This window comes from Girardinichthys multiradiatus, chromosome 9 (genome assembly GCF_021462225.1).
Source record: "Girardinichthys multiradiatus isolate DD_20200921_A chromosome 9, DD_fGirMul_XY1, whole genome shotgun sequence".
In the NCBI taxonomy this organism is placed as follows: Eukaryota; Metazoa; Chordata; class Actinopteri; order Cyprinodontiformes; family Goodeidae; genus Girardinichthys; species Girardinichthys multiradiatus.
The window spans coordinates 49,690,662-49,717,287 of record NC_061802.1 but is presented as its reverse complement, the minus strand read 5'-3'; the positions used below and the strand labels follow the sequence as shown (position 1 = coordinate 49,717,287).

Here is a 26,626-nt window from a genome sequence, read left to right as displayed (position 1 = left end):
AACCGAGCAAAGCGAGAGCGAAGCAAAACCCACAATGGACGCCACGCAGGAGTTGAAAAATCTGAACTTTTCTCTAAATTCGCGTCAACCAATTAGGGACTGGATGTGACTGTGACGTAGGTTGAAGGACCACAGCGGAGAAGAAGCTGTTTTCAGTGAAGATGGAGGACCAAATTATAGTGGCGGTGTGCGGCAAGCCTGAGTTGTATGACTCAACTAACTAGCTGAGAATTATTTACTCACCGAAGACAGATGGACAGGCGTTCAGCGGCGGGGATCAAGCGCCGGTAGTTGGTGTCCCGGCGGCCGATTCGTCTTCCAACACAGGACTGCAGATCTTCGAATTGGGTCCTGGATAGACGGAAGTACCGCTGAAATCAACCGTCATCCAGACGCAGCTCCTAGAGTAGGTGGTTGTACTCTCCGAACTGTTCCCGTCCCTGAAGAATCTGGTGAACCCAGGGACGTTGACGTTGGCGGCGTTCGGCTCTCCACAGGTAAAACACCGTGATTATCCGTGAAATCCATGTCCGCCATATTCAGTTGAAACCAGCAAGCAGCACATAGAAGGTCCTCCGAATTTGATGACGCGGTGAATCGTTGCCATTTGTTGACATTTGGCCACGCGGATTGCATGCGAAATGTCAAGCGAGCAACAGCACATAAATGATGTGAAAAATTCGAAGCATCCGCGTTCGGTGTGAACGCACCATTAGTGTGCCCATAGTTGTGCGTGTGTGGCTAAAGTTGGACAACGCATGTCACCCCAGAAACAGAGAGAGCCAAGTGAAATCATAGTAAGTATTTAGGGTTGCCTGATATAAAGTCCAGAAGCAGAGATATAGTAGAGCAAAAGACAGAAAATTAAGAAGGTGCTGGGGGTAAGAGATATAAGGTTATGTTAAGGAATATTTTTCTGTGTGGATGTGTGCAAGTGTACATGTTTGTGTGTGATAGAAAAAAAAAACAGGTGTGGTAACAGACCGAATGAATGAGAGAATACAAAAAGGATGAGATAGCCAAAAGCCTAGCCTTTGCCCCACCCACCACTAACACTGTAAACTTCATACTGGGGGTGCTTCACATTAGATTACAATTGCAAGGTATCTAACCTCTTATCTAAACTGCTGTTGCTCCTAATAAAGCCACGCAGTGATCTCCCAGTCCTTGAACAACTGACTTGATGGAAAACCATTTCAAGTGACCACCTCATGAAGCGCATGAAGAGAATGTCAAGAGAGCAAAGCAGTAATCTGAGCAAAGGGTGGCTATCATGTAGAATCTAAAATATAGAGGTGTTAAGAGTTATTTCGCACTTTTTGTTTAGTACATAATTCCAGGTGAAGCCGGGATAAATTGAGCACACAGGACTTCAAATAAAATGGGGGTTCTTTATTCTTAAAAAAAAAAAATCACCCTTCTGTGAGTTGACAAAAACAAAATAATGTAAAGGAAAGTTCCAAATAAGGAGCTCAAAATTGTTCGTCTGGAACTTGGCTTTTGTTTTTAGAATAACACTAGTTTTATGCTCATGACTAGCAACAGCTTCCAAAATATGGCGAATTAACAGTCCTTGAACCACAATAACAGCAGTAAATCCGCTCTCTCAGCATAGGTGGAAGATTTCAAATAAAATGCTACAAAAAAAAAACGGCAGTGGCACCTCTAAAAGAGGACAGAACAAAACATCAGTTTTAAAATCATTACCTTATCATTTAACATGGTAAATAATCCATTCATGACATATATTACCGCGACTTGTGGATCTATGATCATGTGGCCGACAACGTGTTCTCCAACCGGTGTCAGCTCAAAAATATCCATCTTTCTTGTCTTTTTCTAAATTAAAGTGCACCACAGCGCAAACACGTTTTTCTGTTTTTTCACCTCCTGAAACTTTTTACCCCCTATACATGGGAACATCGCCGCACTCTGGTAAAACAATGTACTACAACAAGTAGGTGAAATAAAAGAAAAATAGGCTTTTGATTTTTTCTCAAGTAACCATTTTTCACCTGGTTACATTCTCCCCTGCTCAACCATCGACGTCCTCGGTGACAACATACCTGCTTGCAATAATCTCTGAAACCATTGATGAGCTTAGTTCTGGCTCCAACACTGACCTGGGCTCATGGTAAGGATTTGGATGTCTCCCTGCATTTACACGCTTACTCCTGCGTGGAGCACGTATCGGAGCTTTTCTAACACACGGAGTAGATGCTAGTACTTCACTTTGTTGGCAAATAGTGCTTGTTTCAGTCTGAGCCTCAACATCTTCAGTTGTTACCTGTTCAATCACAGGAGGTACACTTTCTAAAATCAACTGAGAGTCCTCCTGTTGCTGGATACAGTCATACCCAGAACAACGGTCAATAATTGAAGGAGGATTTAAGTCAAAAGAAACCTCTTCAATAATTACTGCTCCCTTACCATCGTCACATGAGTCAGTGTTTGGTTCGGTAGCATCAGCCTGTTTCGTTACAGTCCTTTCTATGTCTCTATGGGTCAAATCCAGAGGATTAACACATGGTCTGATATCAGCCCTATTCACTCTTTTAATAGGTCCGCCCTCTGCAGGTCGTACTGTGCAAGTCATATCTAAGATGTCAACAAGTTGGTAAACAATTGGAGTCCATGCATCCTGAATTTTATGATGACCAGCTGGTCTATGTCTCTGGTAAACATACTCTCCTACCTCAACTGAAGGACAGTAAACTTTGTGACTATGCTGAGCAATGCGTTCTGCTGCTTTCTGCTCTGCATATTCCCTTGCTCTTGAATGTGCCTCTTTGAGTCTTTGCTGATGTACAGCAAGCCAATCAAGATTTTTGCCATTGCAATTTTCAAGCATTGTGTCAACAGGAAGGTGAGGATCTACCCCATAGAGCAAGAAATAAGGAGAATACCTCGTAGTGGCGTGTGGAGTGACATTATACGCATACACCAACTTGGGTAGATGCTCAGGCCAACGTTTCTTTTTGTCAGCAGGAAGTGTGCGCAACAGTTCATGAAGTGTATGATTAAAACTGTTGGACCACTTGTTTGCTGAGTATTGGATTATCTGCACGTTGTTGGACGTCACTGTGCCCCTCCAATGGCATCGGCCATTTTGTACCCGGGACAGCCCGCTCCTACATATCCCATCGAGCATTGCGACTGATATGACTGGGCGTCCCAAGTCTGACGTCACAGGACGCTATATAGGAAAGCGCTCATGTTTGAAAACTTGCCTTCTGCTAGAAAACCGGTCTAGTGACTGAAGCGCACCACTTTAAGAGAAGAGCTCTTTGCAGAGTTTCATTCATTCTCTCTCGTTGGACAACGAACAATTCATAACTGAGGTTTTTGGACTAAGAAGGCCAGAGATTTCACTTTGCCGATCGAAGACGTGAGTTAACACGTAACTGAGAACACGGAGTTTCGGAGAGACGAACCGCTATCGTGTTTCATTTCCAAGTTGACTTTGATGGTCAGATCATATTTTTCCTTTTTGTCAAGAAGACCAAAGGACGAAGACTGACCGCTTCCCCTGAAGTTGATTGTGGACGCACAATTAACTTACCCCCACTTTTCCTCGCTCGAATTCCCTCGCTCAGGAAGAAGACGACACCAAGTAAAACCCATTTTTTTTATTTTATCTTTTATTTCTTTATTAGAAGGCCTGGGCTGGGTCAGAGGTTGTAGAAGCGATCAGAATCGCTGGTTAGGATCTCATGTGTTCTGAATAATATGTGCATGTAACCTTGCTTATTGAACTTTGATGTGTTATGTTGATGTCGGGATCCGCCGCGTTCCCAGAGCTGTTTGTGTTTACTATCTGAACGCGGATGCGTTGCAAAACTGCAAAACGACCTCATGGTAAAATCCTCCATTTCCCTTTGTCTTCAATCTCACTGTGCTAGCTTGCCGCCATAGGTTAGAATCCTTTGTGCTCAGGAGTTAGGGGGAAGTTTTATGATCAGAAGATCATAAAGGACAATCGAAGCTGCGCTCCAACCCCCCACCAGTCGCCACCACACCCCCTTTCATATCCTCATTGTCCTTCGTCTGTAGTGCCATAAACTGCTGGTTGACTCAATACATACCCACTACTGTTTGTTGATTTTTGCTTATTTAGATGTGTTACCCCTGTGTTTGTAGAATTTTGCATGTTGAGTAGGTGAAAATTAATAAATATTCACATAGATAAAGAAAGAGCGTTTTGTGTTTCATTGTGTGCAAAAAGTGATGTCAGTCAAAATAAGGTTCAAGTTCCACACGTTTCAGCAGAAACGGTCGATTAAACAGTGACATCTCCAGCAATAGTTATTAATTATTACGGAGTATTCAACGGTTGTAATTGTCAGAGGCGTTGAGCCACAATTACAACACCAGAAACATCTCTGGTCTTGATTCATAAATGAGGATTTTTGGTTAAGAAATTGATTTTGTCAGATTATGATTTGTAATTATAATTATTGATCAAGATTAATCAATCAATAATCATAAACCTAACAAAACATTCACACTGTGCATTGCCCGTCGGATGATGGGGTGTTGTGCGCGTCCTTTTCACACCATACATCTTAAAAAGCTCTGCAATAACTTCTGATTGAAAGTTACGGCCCTGATCTGAATGAAGACGTTCAGGTAAATCGTACTTCATGAATCACTCTTTTAAGAGGACTTTGGCCGTAGCCTCTGCTTTTTGGTCACGCATAGGAAACGCCTGAGTATACTTTGTGAACACATCAGTAATGACTAAAACGTTTTCACGGCCATCCAAAGCAGGTTCAAGCAGAGTAAAGTCTACTGCCATCACTTCTAAAGGTCGTGTTGCCAAAAATGACTTCATAGGAGGGTGAATTTTTGGATTGGGCAATTTTGAGAACACAGCCCTGGCGATTTTTAACCCAGTGCTCAATGTCTTTGTGCATCCCCACCCAATATGCTCTCTGTCTCAACAAGTGTAATGTCCTCTCTATTCCCTGATGTCCCGTAGAGTCATGGACACTCTGCATCACAGCTTTTTGTAAACAACTGGGAACAAGCAACTGAAAGCACTCTCCGAAATGATGATCAGTCAGGACTCTGTACAACAATCCATCACGCATCCTAATGCGCTTCCACTGTTTCAACAATGACTTAACTGGAATAGGAAGATTTTTTTCTCTCCTGTGAGCTTGGTGGGCTCTCTCTGTCCCAAAACTGTTTAAGAACACTAATCACAGGATCTTGACATTGAAATGTTTGCAGCTCTCCCTGGAAGGGTATTTGTTGCCATTTTAGAATGTGACTCACACTGATTAGCATCTATAGCCCTAATCTGAATTACCTGACAACATTTAACCCTGGCTGTAACCAGCTCAGACTCAAGAGCTGTACCCCTGCAAATCAAGTTGCAAATTGCAATGCAGTTGTCAAATTCATCATCGCTTGGCACTGGCTCCCCTGCTAACAGGTGCCTTGACAGTGCATCAGTAGCTGGGTTGCACTGGCCTGGGCGGTACTGCACGTCAAAGTCAAAAGCTGGTAACTGTGCCACCCATCTCTGTTCAATAGCCCCAAGTTTTGCATTTTTGAGATGACATAGAGGGTTATTGTCCGTGATGACGGTGAATTTAGAGCCCAGCAAGTAATCCCGAAACTTTTCCACTATTGCCCATTTAAGTGCAAGCAGCTCCAGTTTCATACTGCTATAGTTTTTTCTGCTATAGTTTTCTTAGTCGTCTACTTGCATATGCAATGACTCGTTTCTTGTCTCCTTGCTGCTGACACAGGATTGCGCCTAAACCCTGACCACTAGCATCCGTCTCCAAAATGAATGGACAGGTAAAGTCAGCATAGCCTAGGACAAGTGCAGTAACAAGCTTTTCTTTCAGTGTGTCAAATGCATTCTGATTGTTTGTGTCCTTTGACTTGCTTTAGTCGTACTAGCAGCGCCACGACATTGATTCACAAGGTCATGCAGCGGGGCTACGACTTTTGGAAAGCCTTCAACATACCGTCTGTAGTAGCTACATAACCCTAGAAATAATTGAAGATCTTTAACAGTGGTGGACACAGGCCACTCCTTGACTGCTGCAATCTTTGAGGAATCAGTTGCAATTCCTCTGGCGGAAATCTGGTGCCCAAGGAATTTAATTTCCTTTATTGGGGTGGCCGCTGGTTCAATGATCATCTGAGAGCCTGTATCTGAGGTTTTGTTTGCCCCTTTACTAGTATAGTGGACACAGAGAATGCAGGAATACGTACTTTGTCTCTTCCTGCAACTCGAGCTGTCGCCTTCTTCTCAATATCACAGACCTGCATCTGTTGAAAAGCTCTCCTTCACCCTGAATCTTAGGACATTCCCAAGGTGCTCTGGTTTGCACCTCCGCTGCAGGCAAGCAGATCACAAATACTTATGTCATAAATAAATGCAGTATGTCAGTATGTCAGTAATAAAATGCAAATTAATGACTTAAAAATCACACAATGTCATTTTCTGGATTTTTGTTTTAGTTTCTGTCACACAGTTGAAGAGTACCTTCTACATGCTTGGCAAGTGGTAAAACCTGCTGAATTGGCAGTGTATCAAATACTTGTTCTCCCCATTGTCACTGCCGGGAATAGGTTCAAGATGCGGCAGACTCATTAAATGCATCTCACCCACCAAAAAACAAAACATTCATTGTCCCTGGATCTCTACAAACGATGCCGATTACTTTACAACCATGTTTTTTGATGAAAGTAGTCAAATTAATCTTGGGTTACTGTTTACTACAGAGGAATAAAGTGTGGGAATTGCTAACACCTATATGTCCTAATGTTAATTACTGATGAAGCTAAATAAATAACCTTTGATCCTTTGATGTCCTGACAGGTGGCATGGGAAGTTACCAAAAAGTGTGGGAATTGTTAACACCTGGTTATGTTAATTACTGATGAAGCTTAATAAATAACCTTTGATCCTTTGATGTCCTGACAGATGGAAGTCATAAACCTTTACAACAGCAATTAAACTCCTTGATCCTTTGATCTTCTAACAGGTGGAAGTCATAAACTTTTATGGCTGTCATTAAACCCTTTGATCTTCTGACCAGGGGTCATAAGTTATCTGATAGGGGGGCCATAAAACACATTTTGACACAATATATCTATTTCAACTTTGTCAAATTTGCCAAAAAACCATGTTTGAGCTTTCATTGTGGTCGTAGTGCCCTTGTGGCACAAGCACAGCGTGCCGGTTGCAAGCCCGAAACAAGCACACGCCTTTCTTGCCACCTCTCAGCTGCTCATCACCCTCTCCCATGCCCTAGTCTTTAAATGTTATTCTTGTTTTTTTTGTTATTTGGAGACCTCTGCTTTGATTGCTCGGTGATTTAAAGGTTAAGTCATGCATTTTGTGTTTTAATGATGCACTTTGATTTCCTGGCGTTATCTTTTAGGCTTTGTCATGTCTTTTGGTCTTATCATGCAGTAGGGCCTTGTTCAGAGGAGAGTTATTTATATGGCTCTGGGTGAGTCCCCAGAGCCATGGAATGAATGATTTCTCCTTCAAAGATTTTTTTCCAAAGCTGCGCAAAAGAGCAGCTATCAGAAATCGCAGAGCATTATAAAAGGTTAATCTTTGACAAACATTTGAAACAATATATGAAAGCTGATTTCAAAGTGAATTTATTTAGTCTTAATAGCAGAGAATTTAAGTACACCCTTTCATCAAACATTTTGACAGGTGGGAGGGACTTCCGGTGAGGGCGGGATTTCCGGTGGGCGCCATGTGGTTGCCATGTGGGCAGGAGGTCACGTGGTCAAGCAGGTGGTGTGTCCAAGGGGGGCGTAACAGTGGATGCTGATTGGTTGTCGTCATTAGGGGCAATACCTTAAATGAGTCAATTAAAACACAGGGGTGTGTTTGTTATAAATAGAACAAGACAAATATGGTATTATCGGAAACTGTTTGGCATCAGCACCAATTAAAAATAGAGGGGGTGTGTTTGTAAGCATCGTTAAACCTTGAATAACCCAATGAAAACAATAGGGCGTGCCTTAGTGTTTACTTTAAATACAGAGATAAAACTCTGCACTTTACATGCAGCATTCGTTGGAAAAAAAAGAACACCCGTTCAACAATGGCTAGAGTTAAGAGAGTTTATCGTCAAGCGGAGGAGAAACGCAACGCGTGCCAAGATGATGATGATGAACAAGCAACTGCATCATATACTTCCTCAACGGAGATACCTATCGGAATTCCCGTCGTGACATACTCTACCGATGATGAGGATCCAACATCAACTTCAACAACCATGGTTGAAAATCAGACCTCGGTTCGGCCAAGAGGTATGTCAGTTCTGTGCGAAACCCCAGTGACCGTCTACCAGTATTCATCCCGTGAATTGAATGCTCCTAAGAAATCAACATACTACATCTGCAGGGTACAAAGACCCCCGTTCAAGACTCTGCAGGAAGAATGGTCTTTGGAGCCATATGGCCTGGTTGGCAGCTGGGGTTATATTTTCATGTATGAAATAGGAGAGCTTTGCCTGTATCAATTGGATCAAGATGAGGTATTTAATGGATCACTGGCTCTGTGTACACTCACCCACAGCGACTGGGCTGTGTTAAAGCTTGCAATCCCGCACCTTAATGATAGCCCTGAAACAGTCTCAAGGCAGGAGAGGGAGGAAGAAGAAGAAGAAGAAAATGAACTGTCTCCTCGACCTGTAAAACGGGCGAGAATGTTTCATATACCATCCGATGTTGAAATAGCTGAGAGAGAACCTCTCTTTAGCGCAGTGTGGGGGTCAAAAACCACAGCAAATGGCCGCTGGTCTTTTCGGGCAAGCAGACGCAGGAACAACCGGACGAGTCCCTCAGATCTGTTTGTGTTGGAGGCTTTCAATTAAGACTGCGGCGTATTCAAGACAATGCTGGCTCTGCCGTTTGAAGCTTGGGCAGAGAAGATGAGTGAAATTGGACATCGTCTTTCCGACCTTTTCCAAAAGTCACGAAGTTGGATCGATGTCATGTCAGTGAAAAAAACGCTGACGTTTCCTGTTTTACGTTTAGAACGAACCCTCTTCTGAGGACACGCCCTTTCCTATGATATATATACGGGGGGATAACTGCAAGCTCACAGACACTGAGAATCGTATCATGAGAATGAGTGGACCGACACCATACAGGGATCTCTACAACCACCGAGCTGAGATCCACTTCTCTCCTGAGCACGATGAAAGCTTCAACATTGGACCATATCATCCGCCTTCCCCTGACCTCTTCTCACCATCCACCTCAACATCCTCATTCTCAGAGAACCACTACAGTCCTGCATCACCTACAGGATACAACATGAAATATCTACCGCTTTCTCCAGACCTCTGCTCACCATCACCGCTATTCATGGCTGAGTCTGTAGACGCGAATGTCCTGCCTGAAGACATGAAGGTGGTCGTGGAGGAGGAGGTAGCCACCGGCTACTCACCCTCTACCGAAGCCCCTACACAAACCCTGGAACCGATGGAGGACCCTCAGCCTTCAGCAGAGGATGAGAGTAACCAGGAGGACGAAATTGACGGTTGGTTCTCAACCACCCTCATCAATACGGTGAAAACAGCGATACTTCATTTATTCAACATAACCTCTTTGAACTATCTCAGAGAAACCTGCTATGGATGTATAACGAACCACCCAAGCCAGCGTCAACACAATTGCCTGGAGGTACTGGGGGAGGATTATTACCAAGTCAACTTTCAACGCATCGTACGACGACTCGTAACCCCCAAACTCATTCCTGCTATTCAGAATCTTCTGGTACTTCGAAGCATACAAGCGGATGACTTCAGAGTGAAGACGATTGCCAAGACGGTTTTATATGAACTGAAATCGGTACAAGGCATCCACAGTGCAATAGCGCACGTTTATGATCGCATGGTCGATGAGAAACATCTCAAACAACTTAACTCTGTTTCAGAGTGCTATGGACTGACAAACTGATCTCACATGTTTGATGACTTGTTGTATCATTTTTTTTTTTTTTAGTATTCCAGTACTTTAGTTAATCTGCATTATATGATTTTTCTTCTTTTTTCTTTTTACTATTAAATACAATTAAAGTAGGAACATAGTAACCTTTCCCAAAAGTGTTGTTTAAAAACCTAGTAGTGTTTGAATTCATCTGCATTTTATCTGATTTTGTTTTCTGGTTGTTTTTTGTTTATATTAAATACAAAAATAAAATAAAAAACAATAAGGATAAATCTACCCTCCTGTGTGTTTTTTCTCATTATTTAACAAGTAATCGGCAGAGTGAGCATAAGGCAGAGATGGCAGGAAGACGGCTGATGAAGAAAGTATATTATAGCCCTTCAAATCCGGGAAGTTTTGGGGGTGTAGATAGGCTGAGGAGGGTTATGCAAGATGAAACGGGAAAGAAGGTTGCGGTTGAAAAAGTTAAAGATTTTTTATCAGGAGAAGATACTCTACATAAACCTGCAAGAATAAAGTTCCCGAGAAACAGAGTTTTTGTCACCAGACCATTGAGGCAGTTCCAGGCTGATCTCTGTGACATGCGAGCTCTGGCCATGTAAAATGATGGTTATAATTATTTATTAACAGTCATTGACATCTTTTCAAAAAGGGCGTATTTACGAGTTTTGAAGAGGAAAACAGCCGCTGAGGTGGTAAAGGCATTTGAATCAGTTTTTACAGAAAGTCAGATCCCCAAAAAACTTCAGACTGATGCCGGTAAAGAATCTTTTAACAAGAAATTTAAAGTTTTAATGGAGAAACACGGTATTGAACATTTTGCCACAGCGAGTGAAGCAAAAGCTTCAGTGGTCGAGAGATTTAACCGCACATTAAAAACAAGGATGTGGAGATATTTTACAGCTAACAATACCCGGCGGTACGTCGATGTACTGCAAAACCTAGCTAGAAGCTACAACCATTCCTACCACTCCAGCATTAAAATGAGCCCTATGGAAGTGACCCCAGAAAATGCCTTTCAAGTGTTTCAGAATCTGTATGATGTCAAGTCCAACAGATATTGCAAGGACTCAGTGACAACTTTTAAACAAGGGGATCTTGTCAGAATATCCAAGGTCCGTGGAGTGTTTGACAAAAAATACGAACAGAGTTTTACGGATGAAGTGTTTACAGTGTATGACCGGATACCCCGATCTCCTCCTGTATACAAACTCAAAGATTTGGATGGAGAACCTATCGAGGGTTCCTTTTACGCTGAGGAACTTCAAAAAGTAAAAATATTTAACGACAAGATGTATCAAGTGGAAAAAATATTAAAACGACGTACGGTCAAGGGAGTCAAACAGGTTTTTGTAAGCTGGAAAAACTGGCCTGAGAAATTCAACAGTTGGATCAAGTTTGATGAACTTCGAAACGTATAAAAAAGGTTTGCACTAAACCTCACAGTTGACACAGCATCATGAACCGTCAGGTAGAGGATGATGGCTTTTACGTTACTCTTCCATCTAATGCTAGCATGGAAGTGTTTAAAAATAATACCAGTTCAAGTTTCCGTGTAAATTTAGCTCAACATATTGATTTAGAAGGCCAATGGATGGTTGCATTAGCCGAGATTTCATACCCTCATACATGGCATAATTTACCGGATTATGATGCCTACTTTGAATGGAGGAAGGTTGGTGATGTGGAGATCAATACGCAAAGGATCAGAAGTGGCTACTATAACAGCGTTATTCAACTCGAGACAGAGATGGAAATGTTTTTCAAAAAATTGAAATCGGGTTTACGCATTAAATTCAGCAAAGTTCAAAAGAGATTTGCATTTCAAGCAAATAGTCCGTATGAAATACGCTTCTTCAGCACTCTAGCTTATATGATGGGCGTGAAACCAGGGGAATGGATTCATGTTTCTGAACCAAAACTGGCTCCTTTTCCGGCGGATATAAAGGCTGGTTTCTATCACCTATACTGTTACAGCGACGTGGTCAGCCCACAAATAGTAGGCGACACTTTTGCACCTTTACTGCGGACCGTCAAAGTACAAGGCACATTCAGTGATATGATTACTCAGACGTTTAACCCCGCCCACTACCTTCCAGTCTCCAGAAGACATATTGAAAATATCAATATAGAAATTAAATCGGACCAAAACGTTCCTGTAAATTTCGTCTATGGAAAGACCGTCATAAGACTACACTTCAGACCGGTGATATCACAACGTAGCCTGAGATAAATTTTATTTGTATAAACTATTCCAGAGATATGTATATAACCTCTAAGATTGATTGGTTATCATTCATATTACGCTGGTCATTCAACACTGCATCAAGCAGGCAAGAGAGAACATGGCACAGCTAAGTCTGAGACGTGATCCAAATCGCTTTGTAAATTACTATGTAAGTCAATCAGGCGGTAATCTGCCAGGGTTTTATGGGGCCCCGGTCATGTACGGACGCGGAATTGGATCATTATTTTCAAAATTATTCCGCTTCGTATCCCCTCTGGTTAAAAAAGGATTTGCAATTGCAAAACCCCATCTTAAAACGGCTGCATCAAATATCGCTTCGGATGTCATCGGTAGAGCCGTGAGTAAAATGAGTGGTTCTACACACATCGACGGTCAAGAAGGTTCAGGAATTATGGTTTTATCCAAAAGACCCAGAACAAGACCCCCTGGTGATCGTTTAAGGACGGTTAAAAAACAACGACAAACGCGAAAAAGGAGATCAGTCGCAGCTGACAAACGAAGAGGAAGGAAGTCATCCGCAAGTTTTGATATATTTAAATAATGGCTCTTTTACATAACAAATCATCAGAGTGCACGCTGGCAGAGTTGGACTTATTTTCTGCCCCGATGACGCAGCTATCGATCGAAGATAAAATTTACACCGAGATCCAGCCTTTATCAGCAATCACTGATGGAGGGCCGATCGAGTTTTTCATTCCGGGAGACGGAGAAAAGTATCTGGATCTCAACGATACGCTGTTGCATCTCAGAGTGAAAATTACTAACGAGAATGGAACAAACCTGCCAGATGATGCACCTGTAGGGCTCATCAACTACCCGTTAAACACCATCTTCAGTCAGTGTGACGTCACTCTCGGAGATCGAATGATTTCACAATCCAGCGCTACACATCCATATAGAGCCATGATTGAGACATTGTTAAACTTTTCTGAGGATTCTTTAAAAACCCAGTTTAGCTCTGGTCTTTTTTATAAAGACACTGCAGGTGCTCTGAACTCTATTGTTACAACTAACGGCCCTAACCAAGGTCTTAACAGCAGAGCAGGCTTTACGGCAAATTCCAGGGAGGTACATCTCCTAGGCCCCCTGCATGCAGACATATTTTTCTGCGAGAGACTTCTTTTAAACTCTGTTGACCTTAAAATTAAACTTACAAGAGCCAACGATGCCTTTTGTCTCATGGCCGCAAGAGACTCCACTTACAAACTCAGGATATTAGGAGCATCTCTTTTTATCAAAAAAGTTACTGTCTCTCCAGCTGTACGACTGGGGCACGCTTCAGCTTTAATGAAAGCAAATGCTCTGTATCCACTTTCACGTGTGAATGTAAAAACATATTCCATCCCTGAAAATTCAAGGGTATGCAACCAAGATAATCTTTTCTTAGGCATCTTTCCCAAGTATGTGGTGATTGCGTTACTGGATCATGACGCTTTTACAGGAATCAATCCGTTTGACTTTAATCATTTTGATATGGAATATTTAGCTTTGTGTAAGAATGGCAGACAAATTCCCGCTAAAGCCTTCCAGCCAAATTTTAACCAAGGTCATTCAGTGAGAGAGTATTACAACTTGTTTACGGCTACAGGACGACATCTAAAAGATCTTCCACTGAGTATAACACGTCAGGAATTTAATCAAGGATACTCTCTATTCACATTTAATCTTAACCCGGGTGAGGACACAGATGCTCTATCTCCAGTTTCCAGTGGGAATTTAAGATTGGAAATGCGCTTCAGAAACCCGTTGCCTCATACCACCACGCTGATCATCTACGCTTGTTATGATTCTATTTTAGAGATTGATTCAAAGAGGCGTGTGCTGGTGGATTATTATTAATCTAATCAGGCATGAATAATCATGAAATTGAGAGCCTGATGCGTCATCTGCTGGGAGATTTGTTTTGCGGTGTGTGGCCGTGCGACCAGCTGCCGCTGCTAGCTGACAAATTCCCAGGGCCGGCCTACTTTATCGTGAATACACATCCTTCACACATGCCAGGGGAACACTGGCTAGCTCTGACATTGGATGAGAATGGTCAATCCAGCTTTTTTGACTCTTATGGATTCTCTCCGGATTTCGAGTTCTACCCGTCAAGCATCGTAACATTTTTAGAAGACAGATCCTCAAAAATATTGTATCATAATAATCAGCTTCAAAACACTCTGTCCACTGTGTGCGGTCACCATTGCATTTTTTATCTATGTCATAGAGCGTGCGGATTATCAATGCAGCAAGTGTTGTCGAAATACACCGGAGATGTGATTAAGAATGATTTAATGGTATCTAACTTTGTGAAAAAATATCAGAAATGTGTCATTAATCAAAGTTGTACATTTTATACTCACGGAACATGCTCTTTGGAGATGTTTCTGGATTGTTATGGAATTTAAAATGTCTTATTCTTTTTTTCATTGTTTGTTTTTTTTTTCTTCTTATGATTTAATATTTGTGTAATGATATCATATGTTAGTGTGTGAAGTAGAGAACGAAGTTAGACTTGAAAAATATAATCAATAAATATTTTATTGAATAAAAGAAATAGACTACATGTTTCATTTTTCTTATAACGGTTTATGGTGAAAATGTAATCCATCGGGGTGGTAGTGTCGTCTTACGAAGAGACCTTTTTGATCTCCCATCAGCATTTTTTGGATCTTCCAGCTCAGATCTCGACCAGTAGGGAGAATGAGTTATCTGCCTTCTTCTTCTTTTTCTTCTCTGCTTAACGCTGGGGGGTGTACCCCCATTTTCAATCGATGTACCCTCTGTTTTGAAACGTCTATATTCTTCACGAGCATAAGGGTTAATGACTGAAGATATAGGTATGTTTACTTCTGACATGGAGTGTAGAAAATCAGACCATCCTCGGGTTTGTGATGCTCCAGATTTTTTAAACGGAAGCATGAGATTTTTCAACAAATCAATCATGTGGGACCCTTTTATAACATTTCCTTTAAATACAAATTCACCTCGCGAAGTCCAACTCTCACTTCTTTCGGATAATTTCTTCAAAATGTACTCGGCATTTTTACGATTGTGTTTAGGAAGGCTTTTCAGTACTTCCGTAAGAACCTGATCCTTAGGGGCCTCGTCCTGCCCTGGGCCTTGTTTTTCTTGGGACCGCTCATGTTCAGGAACCTCTGTGTCACGCTGCAGCGTTAAACTGACCCGCTGTTTTTCTTCTTTGACACCTTGCTTAAGTAAAGTCAGATACCTCTGGAGAAGAGCATCGTATCTCTTGATTTTTTCATAAGAAGTCAAACTCGGCTCGTTTAATATCGCTCTCATTTCAGCATCCAAATTCTCCTCCGCTGTCTGTCTGATGGACGTGTCTGACTGGGTCAGACGCTTGAATTGATGAGGTGAAATGAGAAACATCTTCTGCGATGTTCTGAGAGACATTATCTCCTGATGATTCCACCCACTAGATCACCGATCAAGGGTGCAAGAGCCGTTAAGATGGGGAGAATAAAACCACCTCGTTGCTTTTTGAGAGCCAACTGTTTAGTTTTTATCCCGGTTCTTTTATCACCCAACAATCTGATGATATTTCTTTGTTTCTTCAATTGTCGGTGTTGAGAGGGTGATAGTTTAATGTTACCTTTTAGGATATTCAGTGCAATCTCGCACAGAGCCTGAATAAAGTCGGGAGAGCAGTGTGCGAGAATATCTTTACGTTTCTGTGGACAGGCCTGGTACAAAGCTCTGAATAATGGTAAATTCCTTTTTATACGCGCTGACATGATGACTTACTTTGTTCTGGGTACGTACACAGCAGGCCACTGCTGAGGAAGTATCCCCGTTCTCAGTCTGAAATGTTCTGGGCAGGTAGGCGTAAAATCGATGATTAAATATCCATGAGCTTCTCTCGTTGCGTCTTCAAAACTCTCCAAGAAGAGACCCTTTTGAGATGGAAACATTTGGCGGGCCAGTATATTCAGCTGCAGCTTATCTCTCGGGTTCTTAAACAACACCATATAATTACAGTTCAAACTAATAGTGCGACTGAACTTCCCCTGATGAAAAACATTCTGAGTCAACATCATAACACTCATATTACGATGGTGACGAAACTGGGTAAAGACCTTCATCACGTTTTCATCATCTGAAGCTTGAGCGATAACATCGTCTAGAATAATCAGATGATTCTGATCAGGAGGAAACAGGTTTTCATCTTCAAAAGAATGAGGCAATCCTTCCACAAAGGTAATATTTTTATTCATCTTCTGCAATTCAGCATACATGGGTTGAAAAGATGTGTAAATCCATACAATATTTTCTGGAACAATATCCATGACATGATTACAGTTTTGTAAAATACTTTTTACAAAGAAAGTTTTCCCACAGCCGCTGGGTCCAACTATCATACATGAGAAAGGGGCTCTAAATCTAGGATCAAAATCAATCTCCTGTAAATCCATGTGACTTTTTATTTTATTTCTTCTTCAACTCTAATAACCGAAAGGCAGAGTTGTCCCGTCAGAAAAAAGACGTCTCTTATCATACACCAGTCGAAACGTTTTAAGAAATGTCGCGTTTGTCAAACGGAATCTCTTTTTATCCCTCCTGATCGTGTGCTGAGGGATTTCAATGACACCCTCACTTGACCCCTGTAAGTAGCCCTCGACCAGCCCTTTGATGCTGTCAAAATTGACCCTCTCGCTGCATTCATGCATCTGAGTGATGCCTTTAGCACGTATCACTACTTTTTTACGGTTTTTAGTTTGGTATGCATAACTCTTGGGTCCTGTCGATGCAAACTCCGAAATGCTGTCACCATCTAACTCGTCAGTAAGATCACCCAGATAATTCCCCAATTCCAGAGGAGTTTCACCACTTTTTGTCACATAAATCAAACTGTCCGTGTCAATATAAATCAATCTGTCCTGTAACTTCTCCATGCTGCTGAGAAGTTTTAAACGTGCATAAGCGGTGGTGAATGCTGCTATAAACACATTATTTGTCTTACTTGGTGGATATATGACACGTTTGCTGTAGTTCCACTGCACTACACACATTTCAGGGTTGAAAAAATGAAAATAGTTAACCCTGTATTTACTCGAGAACATGAAGCTGAAAAAGTCTTCAGGGTTAGTGATGACTGTGGTCTGAGACAGATCACGTCTTTGCGCAAATTTCCCCCAAAAACTGTTTAAACACAATTTTGCAACCCGCCTTTTGGCAGGATTCATCTCAATTTTCTCAGGGTCTAATTGGATGCCCTGATGCAGTTTGTAGTCGCTTATATACTTTGACTTACTCTCCTGATCCACTGCTTCAGACGGATAGCCTGAAGCCTCCTGCTTACCCTTTAAAAAGCAATGAATGTAACCTTTAAAGATTGTATCACTTCTCTTTTCAAAATGCCACACCTCTGTGATTTTAGCAAGACGATAACTACACTCCAACGCTTTACAGAGTTCTACACTCGCCCAGACTCCCATCAAAGCTCTTTCTTGATCATTATGCGTGCAAGGACCTGACTGGTTATTTAATTCAGCGCATGAGCGGCAGAGAGTGAACACAAGTTTACCTTGGGATGTTCTGTAAGGTAAAACAGGGAACAACAGGTTACGTGGTGGGTAGACCACAGCTTTGATTATACCGAAGTAGCTGCTGGGGTCATCAAAATCTTTGTAAATGATGGTGGGGTGTCCGATGGGAAAAACGCAGTTGCCGTTTACATAAGGGTACAGAGATGTGTAATCCACATAGTGTACAGTTTCATCCGGTTCCGCTGTGTACCTCAACTTCATAGGACAGGTGCGTCCACCATACAGCGCATCCCGGGGGGATAGCGGTTCGGGTGCATTAACTTTCTCAAGAAAGCTGATCACCCCTGGGTCTGATTTTTTCATTTCAATCCACTCATGCTCCCATATGACTTCTAGACGAAGGCCGTACACAGTTTGTAACACCTTGCTTCTCTCAACAGTGGCTGCGTAAAACTGTTCAAATGCGACCCCTCTCAACGGACACTTGTCATGAGGCATGTAACACTTTTTACAGCCGTGGAAAAAACAGCCATAAAATTCAAACGCAACTTTGACACCGTTAATCTCTGCATACCCATCCACTGAATATGGCCCGATTTTCTTTTTACCCCTATTTAATGCATGCACGATAAATATGGCTCTGCTGTCTGCAATCCAGCCGAGCCATTGAATGGACGCGCTAGAGAACGTTTTACTGCTACGTCTGTAGTCCAGAGGTGATGGAATGGCTAAGTTTTGAGGAGGAAGGAAATTGGTTACAAAAACCTTCATGCAGGCTGATGCTATTGTGATACTTTTAAACGGATCCACACTTGTCTCCTTAAAGAACTCGTCTCTGAATTTTAAGCATCCTTGAAAAAGAATTTCAACGTCATTTTTACAATAACGAATAGCTTCTTTCTTAAAGTCAAAGACCTCTTTGCTCGCTTCTCTGTACCAGCTGCTAAACACCTGTTGTTCTTGAAGACTCATGCGTTCTACAGCGTAGCAGGATGGAGGAGGAAAAGCCCCCACATACTGGAGATGTTGTTCAGAGGAAAATAGGTGGGGAAAAAAACCCTTGCTTTGATCGGTAAAGCCTAACGCTTTCGGCATGGCACTAAGCTTCATGCACATGAAGGACAGGCTATCAATGTATTTTAACCTGTAATCAGGGTCGGTTAAACAGAGAAGTTTACTCCCTACCATGACGATATGAGGTTTAATCCCTAACTGCAGCATTGCTGTGAGAATCAGGTAACCATTGTACCCCCGCGCATTGTGCGCTATTAAGGTGTAACCTTTGTACATTGGCCTCCTGAAATGCAGGAGAAATTTTTGGGTGCAATTCAGTCCATAAGCGTACCATTCATCACCTTTCAACGTTTTAGCACAGACCAGAAAGGGGGTATGCACGCCGCTCTCATTGACGAGGCATTCAAAATCATAAAAAATCAGTTTATCATCAAGCTGATTAATTGCACTGCAAGGCAGAATGCAACACTTATGATCATCGCTTGTAATGTCTAGGCTGGGGGGTACATTTTCACCGCAAATACTGCATTTTACATTACACACGTGTGGTTTATTCGGTTTACTGATTGGAATAACGTATATCCGTTTGCATACTTTACACAGTTTTACCAACTCACAGTCACTCATAGGCCTTTCAGCACTATTTTTGATGCGCGGTTCCCTGTGTCTGCTGAAACATGAAGAATTACGACAGATTCTTTGACAGCCTGCACAGCTTACAGGATTGCTAATCTCTTGCATACATGTATATGTTCGACACACTGGACAATAACCTTCACAATGGTGTGTATTGGCATTCTGATAGCTGGCGTAACAGTAATTACAAATATATCTGCACCCCATAAAACCTTTGAGATTTTTTATCCCATAGTAATGTCCTTGAAATAACAGCAAAAACAGAGGGTTTGAACGATCAGGGAAACTGGTCTCAAATTTACACAAAGCAGTAGAGCCCGTGGTTCTGTGAAACACTACAATTTTTCTCTTCAGAATGGTTTCAAATTTACCAATATCACTAAAAGTAACTGCTGTTTGCTCGTCAAGGCCTGCCTGATGCTGCCATCTCCTCCCCAGTTCTACAGCACGGTCATCAGTAAGCTCAGGATCAGAGACGTGTGCGAGGCTGATTGCAAAACATAACTGATTACCGGTATTGTTTATAATATACAAATGACGCATTTTCTTATTAAACAGTTCACAGTCTAATGTTCCTGCAGCTTTACGCTTAGAACCTCCTGCTGGGTCATTAACAACCTGAAGAACAAATTCCATGTTATTATCTACAGGTATATTTGCATTCGATTGTACTAAATCGTCGAGGAAGTTTTCGAAAGCAGGCAGGATCATATTTCCATCATCTGTAACAGTAAATGTGATGTGACGATTGAGATTTTCACCCACTAATTCCAGCTGCACAACGTCGTTACGTCTGGTTAACGATCTCGCAGCGTCGGCTAATTCAATTATAATACCCATGATGTCTGTATAGAATGCTGCTAAATCTGGAACGTTACTTGGACAGGGCGGCGGTATGGTAAAAGGTCTCCTTATTTCATGGTTATTAAAATGTTCACGTTCAACCACAGCTGGAGGATCTCGCTCTATTTGATCAGAACTAACTGCTACGTCCGTATTGAAATGACCCCCGTGCTGATCTGCGGCGTGTGACGTAGAAAGATTCTGATGACTGTCAGGTGAATCATTTTCCTCAATGCTGCTGTGTGGAGACGGTGCGCTGTTCAAATCGGAAAGAGCCTGATTGATTACGTTTAAAACGTCACCGTGCCGATCTGCGGCGTGTGACGTAGAAAGATTCTGATCATTTTCCTCAATGCTGCTGTGTGGAGACGGTGCGCTGTTCAAATCGGAAAGAGCCTGATTGATTACGTTTAAAACGTCGCCGTGCTGATGTTCATTTATTACATTTTCACTGTTAGCAGGAGATGCATTTAAAACGATGTTATCTGCTACTTCTGCATTAACGGGGATTTCGTTAAGTTCATTAACTAAATTTCTTATTTCATCCAGGGCAAGTCTGATTACTTGATCAGAACTAACTGCTACGTCCGTATTAAAATGACCCCCGTGCCAATCTGCGGAGTGTGACGTAGAAGGATTATGATAATTTTGCTCAATGCTGTGTGGAGACGGTGCGCTATTTACTTCTGCATTAACGGGAATTTCGTTAAGTTCATTAACTAAATTTCTTATTTCATCCAGGGCAAGTCTGATTCGGTTATCCATTTCTATGAACATAAGAAACAAAATAAAAATAAAACTAACCTACAGAAAAACAAAACAAAAAAAACAAAAAACAAAACACAGTGATCAGTTCAGTTTAAAATCACCTTGATGTCACCAAAATGCTTCTTTAACAGAATCTGACATGCTGCCAGAAGCGTTAACGATGAGGCCTTATTACGAAGATCCCGTGAGGCTGTAGAGACTGTCTTCCTGCGCTGTCCGTTTCTGTAGCCAATCTGTCCTACCATCAACGTTACCTCTGTAAGGAGAATGAACAAAAAATAAATAAATAGATAATAAATATATATATATATATTGAAATAATCACATTAAAGCTGAAAAAAAAATAAAGGAATTCAAATTAATTCAGTATGTATGTATAAATTAAAACGTACCGTTCATTAATCCACTCACTAGTGTTGCTCTGCTTTGTAGCGCAGAGAGTCGCTGTCTTTTGGCCAGGGTTAAATATTCTGTAAAAACAGAAGACAATAAAAGTTATCTTACGCTGCGCAGCACAGCGTTCATAAATAAAACGAAAAATAGTTTTTAAAATACACAAGTTTTTTTTTTTTTTTATCTTACTCCGATTCTTTGCGGTAAAACCTCCAGATTTCACTTCTTGTTGGACTGAAACGGTGCCTTTCTGCTGAAAGCTGTCTTGATCTTTGAAAAGCGACCTTCTGGTGGGCGGATTCAATGTGGCATCTTTGGATGTAACTGTAAACAGGTTTATATGACATTTTATTGAACTATGCTTAAAATACATATATATATATATAAATATATTGTTTTTATTTAATTTTTATTTCCTTACCTTGCTCCTGCTCGACAACTATGTCTGCCACAGAGCTCTCAGTCGAATCTGTAAACAGTTTTTTATCTGAGGTTTAAAATACATTCACTCTCAAAGAAAAAATAGATAGTTCTTAGGACTTACTTTCTGGTGGTGCCGGTAACTTGTCCGGTGTGTCTTCAGGGGAAATGATGATAATTGACGGGGGGGTATTCAAAGAATCAGTTTTAATTTCTGTGTTAAAAGAAAGTTCAGTTGTTGCGGTTTTTTCTTGTTTGGAGATAATTCGCCTTCTTAATTTTGATTGTCGATTCCAGCCGCTGAACCCTCCAACTTGATCATTCGGGTTTACCTCTCTCATCAAATCTATAAATTGAAACATTGTCAAGGGTTAACTATAATATATATATATATCAGAATCAGAATCAGAAAAGCTTTATTGCCAAGTACGTTTTTGGACATACAAGGAATTTGTTTTGGCGTAGTCGGTGCAATACAGTACAAATTAAACAGTATAAACATATCTACAATATAATATAAATACTGGTCCTTCTCAAAATATTAGCATATTGTGATAAAGTTCATTATTTTCCATAATGTCATGATGAAAATTTAACATTCATATATTTTAGATTCATTGCACACTAACTGAAATATTTCAGGTCTTTTATTGTCTTAATACGGATGATTTTGGCATACAGCTCATGAAAACCCAAAATTCCTATCTCACAAAATTAGCATATCATTAAAAGGGTCTCTAAACGAGCTATGAACCTAATCATCTGAATCAACGAGTTAACTCTAAACACCTGCAAAAGATTCCTGAGGCCTTTAAAACTCCCAGCCTGGTTCATCACTCAAACCCCCAATCATGGGTAAGACTGCCGACCTGACTGCTGTCCAGAAGGACACTATTGACACCCTCAAGCAAGAGGGTAAGACACAGAAAGAAATTTCTGAACGAATAGGCTGTTCCCAGAGTGCTGTATCAAGGCACCTCAGTGGGAAGTCTGTGGGAAGGAAAAAGTGTGGCAGTAAACGCTGCACAACGAAAAGAGGTGACCGGACCCTGAGGAAGATTGTGGAGAAGGGCCGATTCCAGACCTTGGGGGACCTGCGGAAGCAGTGGACTGAGTCCGGAGTAGAAACTTCCAGAGCCACCGTGCACAGGCGTGTGCAGGAAATGGGCTACAGGTGCTGCATTCCCTGGACCTGGGCTACAGAGAAGCAGCACTGGACTGTTGCTCAGTGGTCCAAAGTACTTTTTTCGGATGAAAGCAAATTCTGCATGTCATTCAGAAATCAAGGTGCCAGAGTCTGGAGGAAGACTGGGGAGAAGGAAATCCCAAAATGCCAGAAGTCCAGTGTCAAGTACCCACAGTCAGTGATGGTCTGGGGTGCCGTGTCAGCTGCTGGTGTTGGTCCACTGTGTTTTATCAAGGGCAGGGTCAATGCAGCTAGCTATCAGGAGATTTTGGAGCACTTCATGCTTCCATCTGCTGAAAAGCTTTATGGAGATGAAGATTTCATTTTTCAGCACGACCTGGCACCTGCTCACAGTGCCAAAACCACTGGTAAATGGTTTACTGACCATGGTATCACTGTGCTCAATTGGCCTGCCAACTCTCCTGACCTGAACCCCATAGAGAATCTGTGGGATATTGTGAAGAGAACATTGAGTGACTCAAGACCCAACACTCTGGATGAGCTAAAGGCTGCTATCAAAGCATTCTGGGCCTCCATAAGACCTCAGCAGTGCCACAGGCTGATTGCCTCCATGCCACGCCGCAATGAAGCAGTCATTTCTGCCAAAGGATTCCCGACCAAGTATTGAGTGCATAACTGTACATGATTATTTGAAGGTTGACGTTTTTTGTATTAAAAACACTTTTCTTTTATTGGTCGGATGAAATATGCTAATTTTGTGAGATAGGAATTTTGGGTTTTCATGAGCTGTATGCCAAAATCATCCGTATTAAGACAATAAAAGACCGGAAATATTTCAGTTAGTGTGCAATGAATCTAAAATATATGAATGTTAAATTTTCATCATGACATTATGGAAAATAATGAACTTTATCACAATATGCTAATATTTTGAGAAGGACCTGTATATGTGCACAGTTTTAAGTGAGTGAGAGTAAATATAGAGCAGTATAAGATGCAAGAGCAATACAACAGTGCAGGTGATCATTGTGCAAGTAAAGCAGTGCAAGTAAAGCAGGAGTCCAAGCTGAGCGTTAATGTAACACATAGAGTTACAAGTTACAAGTGTCCTGTCAGCAAAAAAAGGGGGGGTGTGGGGGAAAGGGACAGTGTCAGGGTGGTTTCCGGGCTTTGTTAACCAGGCTGGTGGCAGATGGGAAAAAACTGTTCTTGTGGCGTGAGGTTTTGGTCCGGATGGACCGCAGCCTCCTGCCAGAGGGGAGAGTCTCAAAGAGTCTGTGACCGGGGTGGGAGGGATCAGCCAGAATCTTCCCTGCCCGCTTCAGGGTCCTGGAGGTGTACAGTTCCTGGAGCGACAGTAGACTGCAGCCAATCACCTTCTCAGCAGACCGAATGACACGCTGCAGCCTGCCCTTATCCTTGGCTGTAGCAGCGGCGTACCAGATGGTGATGGAGGAGGTGAGGATGGACTCAATGATGGCTGTGTAGAAGTGCACCATCATAGTCTTTGGCAGGTTGAATTTCTTCAGCTGCCGCAGGAAGAACATCCTCTGCTGGGCTTTCTTGATGAGGGAGCTGATGTTTGGCTCCCACTTGAGATCCTGGGAGATGATGGTTCCCAGGAAGCGGAAAGATTCCACAGTGTCAATTGTGGAGTCACAGAGGGTGATGGGGGCAGGTGGGGCTGGGTTCTGCCTGAAGTTCACAACCATCTCCACTGTCTTTAGAGCGTTGAGCTCAAGGTTGTTCTGGCTGCACCAGTCCAACAGATGGTCCACCTCCCATCTGTACGCAGACTCATCACCATCAGAGATGAGTCCGATCAGGGTGGTATATATATATATATATTATTGCATTTAACATTTACTTACCATAATCTGATTGTGTCAAGATGAAATCATCAAGGTCATCAGCGGTGGGTTCTATGACAAAGAAACAAATATATATATATATATATATATAAACAATATATATAAACAAAATTTGAGAACATTCACATGCATTTAATGATTTCTTAAAAATGAATACTTACTTACTTACTTACGTTTAAAGATGTCATTGTGCTTTTGTGAATTATCAGAAGAAGAAGCCACAATTTCCGGGTTTCCTGAAATATTTACCGACATTTTTTCTTGTCAGTACTGGTATTTTTCAATGTAACAAGTGTTATGGTTCAAAGACATTCAGCATTTGAAGACCCTGACACTGAGGTTAACCAATGAAACAGAGCCCCAACATTTACACACAGTATTTATACCAGAACATGACAGTGTTATCTCAACTGCAAAGACTATGTTTTTAAGACCAAAACCCTTCTTGAGTTCAAAGGTGATATGTTATCTAAGAAACAGACGTAACTCCCCCTTCCTGACATCGCCCCTAACAGTTGTAACCCTGTAACTCTAAGATGAAAAAGTAAAATGTTTTTTAGAAAAGCTACAGGTAACTAAAATTATCATTCCTTTTTATCCTAAAATGGAGTCTCTCATGATTCAAAAACAAACACATCATTGCTAGGGTCAATTTGTAACTTGGAAACAGTATACTGAAGTTCTTTTTTTTTCTGTTAATCTCATATTCGTCTTACCTATTTTCAGCTGCTTTTCCAGTATGTTGACGCAGAAGCTGAAGGTTTTTCTCGTTCCATCGATGTAGTGAAGCACAATTTTTTTATTTACTTTTTTAGGTCTTTTTCTATTTTGAACGGATTTAGACTGGCTCATATATTCAACAAATAGGTCCTGCTGTAAAGCAAAATTAACTTACAATTCTGTCAGGTTACACAGTTCCTTTATTAGGATTTCATGTGATAGGTCAACATTAAGTTGATTATACCTTTAAAATATAAAAGGATGCATGTCTTTTATTTTTTTTTTGTTTTTTAGATGTATTAACGCCTGAAAAAACATACAGATTATTAATAACACCCTTAAACACACCCCTGTGTGTTTTAATTGGCTCATTTAAGGCCTTCCCCGTAACACCCTTAAACACACCCCTGTGTTTTAATTGACTCATTTAAGGTATTGCCCCTAATGACGACAACCAATCAGCATCCACTGTTACGCCCCCCTTGGACACACCCCCTGCTTGACCACGTGACCTCCTGCCCACATGGCAACCACATGGCGCCCACATGGCCCCCACCGGAAGTCCCGCCCTCACCGGAAGTCCCGCCCACCTGTCAAAATGTTTGATGAAAGGGTGCACTTAAATTCTCTAATAGCCACAAACTTTTAAAATTGCTTTGTCTCCTTCACTAACAAGATTTGTCATTTGTACACAAAAATAATTATTGTTACAATTTGAATGTAACAAACTAAAGTTGCCAGAAAGCGAGGGCTATGGAGAGAACGTGTCAGCAGATGGAACGGACCAAATTAGAAGTTGAACAAAGCAGACTTTAGCTGACCAAAGAGGGCAAGCTCTCAGCTGATCTGGGTGTTGGTGTGCATGCAGACAAACAAGATTATGATTTGATTTCCCAAAAGAAGTCTTGCAAAGGAGGTGTCTGCTTGCCTGACACTTCAGTTAAACAAATAGAAAGCTTTGGTTTCTCTGGTAAATCAGCTGACAAAACCTTTGAAATGTTAGTAGTGTAATAGGGAATGTGCCTTGGTTAAAATCAACAGATATTGCCAGAAATGCATTGGGGTGTTGTGTCTGGAGCTTAGCAGCAACTGAGCTGATGGCATCACATGAACAGCTGAG

At 41.6% G+C, this 26,626-nt stretch overlaps 1 protein-coding gene across 6 annotated transcripts in view; it reads left to right on the top strand.

Moving 5' to 3' along the window:
• nfic (nuclear factor I/C) overlaps nucleotides 1–26,626 on the top strand; it is a 229,968-nt gene that overhangs the window by 11,360 nt on the left and 191,982 nt on the right. The gene's annotated exons all lie outside the window — the stretch shown is intronic.